Source organism: Xenopus tropicalis, chromosome 1 (genome assembly GCF_000004195.4).
Source record: "Xenopus tropicalis strain Nigerian chromosome 1, UCB_Xtro_10.0, whole genome shotgun sequence".
NCBI classification, from domain to species: domain Eukaryota; kingdom Metazoa; phylum Chordata; class Amphibia; order Anura; family Pipidae; genus Xenopus; species Xenopus tropicalis.
In genome coordinates, this window is record NC_030677.2 from 147,028,444 (window position 1) to 147,034,714 (window position 6,271).

The 6,271-nt window shown below is 40.3% G+C and overlaps 1 non-coding gene across 1 annotated transcript; it reads right to left on the reverse strand.

The window, feature by feature from the left end:
• Positions 1-936: 936 nt before the first annotated feature.
• On the reverse strand, positions 937-1,132 carry LOC116408540. The gene has a single exon (XR_004221039.1). It is a non-coding gene; the product is annotated as a U2 spliceosomal RNA (small nuclear RNA).
• Between the last annotated feature and the right edge of the window lie 5,139 nt (positions 1,133-6,271).

A 6,271-nucleotide genomic window follows, 5' to 3' on the forward strand; every position in this document is an offset into this window, starting at 1 on the left:
CGCCTTCTATGGCTCCCGAACAAAATTTTCAAACTGGTCCGATCGGCGAGTCGTCCGATATCAGCAGCTTCCTGCGATAACGGTCGACTCACCGACATGCCATACACGCACCGATTATTGTATGAAACGAGGTTTCGTACGATAATATCGGTGCGTGTATGGCCACCTTTAGAGTTCCCATATTATCTGTATACCCAAATGTTTATCCCCTGTCTCTTTTTCAGCATTGTTTGAAGTCTTCAGCTATGATTAGCGATGAGCGAATTCTTTTGGCAATCATGGATTGGCCGCAGAATTCCGCATTTTGCTAATCGCAACATTTTTCAAGAAACTGCTGCTCAAGCTTTTTTGAATTTCAATCATAGCTATATCCAGAAGCTTTCCATAGGACATGGGCCCAAACCTTCTTTTACTCGTGACCTTAAGCCACATTTAAGTCTAAAAAGTATTGGGAAGCCATGCAAGCATTAAAAAAACTTGAGGGGTGCTAAATAAGGGATTTGATTAAATATTTGGTAGCCTCATGTGGACTGTCAGCATCAGGAGAGTCTTTTTGGAAGTAAACTTGTGTTCTTTTTGCCTCAAAAACTTGCTTCCAAGCCAGAAATTTAAAAATGAGCACCTGGTTTGAGGCCACTGGGAGGAACACAAAAATGGGCTCTCGACGGGGCTGACTTGCAGTGGGAGATGGAGCCTAATGGCCACGCATCTCCCCCCTAAATCAATACATAGACCCAAAAGAGTCTTATTGCACCTGATCCAGTGAAAAATACAAAGATAATACAGAGTGACAGGTGACAAAACAGTGAAGAATATGAATCAATAAATAAGTGAAATATGATTAAAAAGTGTCTGTTTGCAGTTGGATTATAAAAATAATCTTCCCCAATACCAGAAGGCACATATGAGCAGGGTGCTGCATAATGTGCCAGAGTAAAAAAGTGCAAACCCTTGTGTTTGGGCACCCCAAGGGTACAAAGCCTGGGGCAAAAAAATGCTCTGGCTCCATAGCAGCCAGCCCCCTGGCCAGAGAATCAAGTGAGCACTGACTTACTTACGGAGCATTAGCAGAAACCCCTACTGATAAGAACAGATAATACACTTGTTCTTAGCCAAAAGGCAGAGAAGAAATGATATTAACTGGGGTATGCCAAATATATTGACACCCCCCACTAAATATGGCTTTCCTTGTGCTTTAATAAAGCAGAAGATAAACCTTTCACTGGTAATGCTTCCAAAATTGGGAGATGTTTAGACTGCACCCCTGATTTACGTATGTGACACCCATGCATGCCTTTCTACTATTTCATCACTTCCAAATCCCTCCTGTTTTATGCATTAAGCTCATGTGGACTGCTAACTTGCTGGATGCTCTGTTTGAAGTAAAACTGTGGCACCTATACGAGGCCACTGGGAGCAACATCAAAGGGGGTGGTGAGCAACTTGTTGCTCAAGAGACACTAGTTGGGGATAACTGCCTTAGGGAGTTACTTAGTAGCAGCTACTTGTGATGGCTACTACATGCCAGAAAATACCCTGCCTTGGACAATACTGAAAATTGTCTCTGCTAAAACACATGCAAAGAGAATTATCAGTAAACAATCAGCATTGTCTATTTTGGTAGCCATGAGAGGAAGCTGCTACTAGTAGCTTTGTGTGTCGCCCTAAGAGATTACTGTAGCCTTAAATATTTTGCCTGTCCAAGAAGACATCCAAGCCACTCGTAAATGAATAATGTGAATCTGCCATCATTGTTTTGTCCTTTGTTTTGGAGCAAGACATAGGGGCAGATTTATCAAAACCCGAGTTCGAATCCCGAATGGGAAAAATTCGGATTGGAAACGAAAATTTCTGAAGATCGCAAATATCCCGAAAATGCTTACGAAAAAATCGTATTAGTCACGAAAAAATCGTATTAGTCACGAAAAAATCGTATTAGTCACGAAAAAATCGTATTAGTCACGAAAAAATCGTATTGGCGATCCGAAAGTCACGTAATTTTCGTACCAAACCATTGCAAACAGCGGCAGTCTTTCCGAATTTTTCGCGCGGGCGCACGACTTTTCGCACGACTTTTTCGTGCGCCCGCGCGAAAACGCCGCGGCCGCTCGAAAAAATCGGGTGCGAATCCGCTCGGCGCGTTCGGACCCGTTCGGGTCTTAATAAATCTCCCCCCTAGTATTACGCTTTAGTAAACAGAGGCCCGTGTTTCAATTCATATTTTGTTCAGTTCCCTATCCCCTGAAGGATCTAAAAAATTATGTGAACAGACAAGGAATTTGCAATTCTGTGTTACAAAATCAATGAACACAACACAAAGAGAAATATTTAGCTTCTGTATAAATCACATCATAGAATTTAATTAAGTTAAAGCAGAAAAATGCATAAAAAAAACTTATAACAGAAATGCCCCTCTGCTACCCTGCTGAACTACATCTGGCAATAGCAATTGGCAGAGGATACATTAATTTATAGTTTAACAGCAGCTATTACCCTCCTGGTCAGATATGTTTGACAAAAAAAATGGTTTAAGAATAAAATAATTGTATAGAGGTCGAGGTTTGTGGTTCCCAATTAGACTGTGGCTTCTGTATATGCACAGTTGCACTTGTGTGGGAAAGTGCTCTTCTTTTGTATCTAGTTAATAAACACAAGCACAGCTAACCCTCTTGGTAATGTATGTTCAATGTCACTCTGTTCATTTATGTAAAAGAGCAGATACCACTCCGCAAATCCATCCTTAATGGCTGATGTTTCAAGCAAATGGTTTCTAAATTGCAGTAATGCATTGCTAAGACTTAATATTCAACTCTTATCGTCATTGCCAAATCAAAATAATGTTTTCCTTTGAGGCATTTTGTACATTTGGACGCAGTTTTGTCAGATGCATAATGTTCCTAAAACCTGGATGTAACTGCTTTATTTCCCTCTGTCTCTTTGTACAATTTGGAGAGTGTCAATAAATGATAAACAGACAAATTTTCTTGGAAAAGGGATTGGCAGCAATTAAAATGTAATTGTGTTTCTGCATTCTGAATGCTTGTTTTGTACGGGTGCAGCATGAGTGGGATACTTGGGCTAGGCAGGTGATGCAGTTTGCACATTTACTTTCCTTCTGGTGCACATATTTTATTTTTATATTGCTGCATTTCGGTGCCCCAAAGCACTTTTGTGCTTGACATAGGCACATGGGAATGACTGCAAGACCCTTCTTGTGACCATAATATATTTGTGTACTTGCATCTAAATACACTCCTCCACATGGTTGCCATGGCACCCATCCTTCCTCTTCTAATCAATGGTGCATAGCTGCACCTACTGGGAAACCCTGGACCACCCTTCACCTGAGACTTGGCCAGTTAATCCAGGTGCAAGTGTGATTGTGTTTATTCTTATACGTTAGGTGTAATTGCTGTGGACGCAACTTGGAGTCTTTAGCGGGTTTACAACTAATGAATTCTACCAAATTGCTACTACAAAGAGCATGGTAACTACATGTTCCAACACTCTACAGAAATCTTTTAATCTACTTGAAAAAACATATTGAGATTGCACTCAGTGGGCTCTCTATAGATGATTTCCCCAGCAGTCTCATGGTCTTATGCCCCTATTGATATACCCCTGACTATAAATATCCATGTGTGCATGGCCTCAACCTGGAGGTTTAACCCCATCACCCTGATTATATCTGCCAAATATAAACATTCACAGAACATATAAAAAATGTGCATAGCCAATATGAGCCATTTAAGAAGCACTGGTGTATTATCGTATAAGTTACTAGGGTATTTAGGGTATTGTGACATAAAAAGAATAAATCTACTACAAGATTTTGCACACACACACAGAATTTACTACTTGCAATGATACCATCTCTGAGGTTTATTGATGTACATTGATAAATTGTCTTGAGACATCTTCTTTATTATAGTAGTGATGAGTGAATCTTTCCCATTTTGCTGTGCTGAAAAATCCACAAAACGACGAAAAATCCACAAAACGTGTTTGTCACGGGACTTTTTTATCGCCTGCATTGGTTTTTTTATCCTGTGCGGATTTTTTCCTGCAACCGTGCCTATTTTGACTCGACTGTGCCCAATTTGATGCAACCGCAACTTTTGTTTGACGCGCAACAAATTTTTGCAGAAGTTTCATGAAACAATTCGTTATTGGCGAAATGTCAAAATTCCCAGCAAATCCATGCTCAAAATGGATGAAAAATGAAAAAATTTGCTCATCACTAATAATAGCCATTAAAAATGTTTGTTTTTTACATTTTTTTGCCTGCTGGTCCATTTGAGTGGAACTACTCAGCCAACAAATCTATATGCCATTCATGCAGTAACACTAAAAAAAAACCTGCATGAAGATTATTAATCCCATAGCGATCTGCTCAAGTGAATGCTCAGATCTCCCATCCCCCAGGTTAGATACGTAACCTCATAAATAGAATGGAAAATGAGTCTCTCCCAGGTGTAATTAATTAAAATAGGTTCCCGTGAGAGGCCGACCTGAACAAGTGCATGCCCCGCCACTGCTAACCCTAATGCTATTATTAAATATATTTAAAATTTTAAATGGATGAGGCCAAATCATTTACCAGATCATTTATATTTACATTAACATTAGGAGAGGTCTGGCACCAAAAGAAAAAAAAAACAATAACAGCGTAAGATCTCCTTCAGATTACTTGGGTATGGATAGTATCCTTTATTGTCAGTATTCCCACTCATAATGGGGTAATAGAATATTGAATATAATTCAGTATAATATTGAATAAAAATCTGCTGTCATAAAATGAGTGAGTAATGATTCTTAGGGCTATTGTCAAAATTTGCAGGAAGGCATATCACTTGCATGGGCAGCAATAAAACAGCCCCAGATGCTGGTCATTGTGTAGCTGTGTGCAGTTTACTTAGATTGTAAACTCTACGGGGCAGGGACCTCCTTCCCACTGTGTCTCATACCACATGGCACTTATATATATATATTTACTGCATTTATTTATTATATCACTTGTCCTCCCTTTGTATAATTTTATATTCTGTAAGATTGTACAGCGCTGCGTACCCTTGTGGCGCTTTATAAATAAAGTTATACATACATACATACATACATACTTAGGGTGAGCATAGGTGTGATTTTGAGATAGCCCCAGCAGTTTATTAGGCTTGGAAATGTGGAACTTGGATTTTGGATCAACACCAGTGTTTTGCATAAACTCTGTTATGTTTTATAAAGTTATATGCTTTTGAAGGATGTCAGAATGTCTTGGAACATTCTGTGGGAGGAGACTGGGAAGCTATTCTCTGTGAGAGAAATAAATATGGTGAGCTGTTACTAGCATGTCTGCATTACTATACTCCATTTCTGAAATAAGAACCAATACTAGGGAAGATGGAGGATAAAGTCCAGGGGCTGTGGTGCAAAGGCCTCTGAGAAGCATGAGAATGGCTAGGAAAGCCATTTGCTAATGCTACCTCATCAAGTAAAACGAAAATGTGTAAACACATGGCCCCTTGAAGAGTCAGTGTAGGCTTTAATGAACCTCGGCCTACTCTGTTTCCAAGTCACATGTTGGACATTGATGAACCTGCAACTTGAAAACTTTGTCACAGGCTGAGCTATATTCAGCCTAGGATAATCTGCCTGTGTGTCATAATAACAGCTTTTATACATCTGTGCTTGACAACATTCTTGTAAAGGCCTCAAAATACTTCAGATCTCTCATGTTGCTTTAGGAAAGTGAGCATGATGCTTTGCAGGCATAGTGAGTCAGCTGTTACAGCCACTGGAAAAGGCTACGCAAAGCTGTTTGCATTCTACGGTGGCTCTCCAGATGTTTCTGAGACAGAGGTTTCTGAGAGACGTAATTCAACAATATTGTTCAGTTTTTCCATTTTGTTTCCAAATGATTGTTTCATAGCCCAGGGTGTGGATGGGAGTACTATAGTAATTCTGATATTTCTTATAAACTTGCCCAACACTATATTGACAGCTAGAGGCCTAACAAGCTGTCACCTCGCCCCCCCTACAAAAAAAAGCTTCAGAGGGGCCTGGTGAGCTCAACCTTCTCCCTGCCTGCTTGTATGTTACCAGCCACATCTGGTAGGCAAGTGCACAAGCAGGTGGGGAGGAGATATTTTCCCATTTAGGCACATCTTCCTGTTAGACGTAGGCTGGGGAGGGTGGATTTCTATGAAGTAGATGCCAGGGTCCAGGCCCCCTTGTCCCCTGGGCAACCCTGCAAATCTGTCCTGTTTTGCTTAGC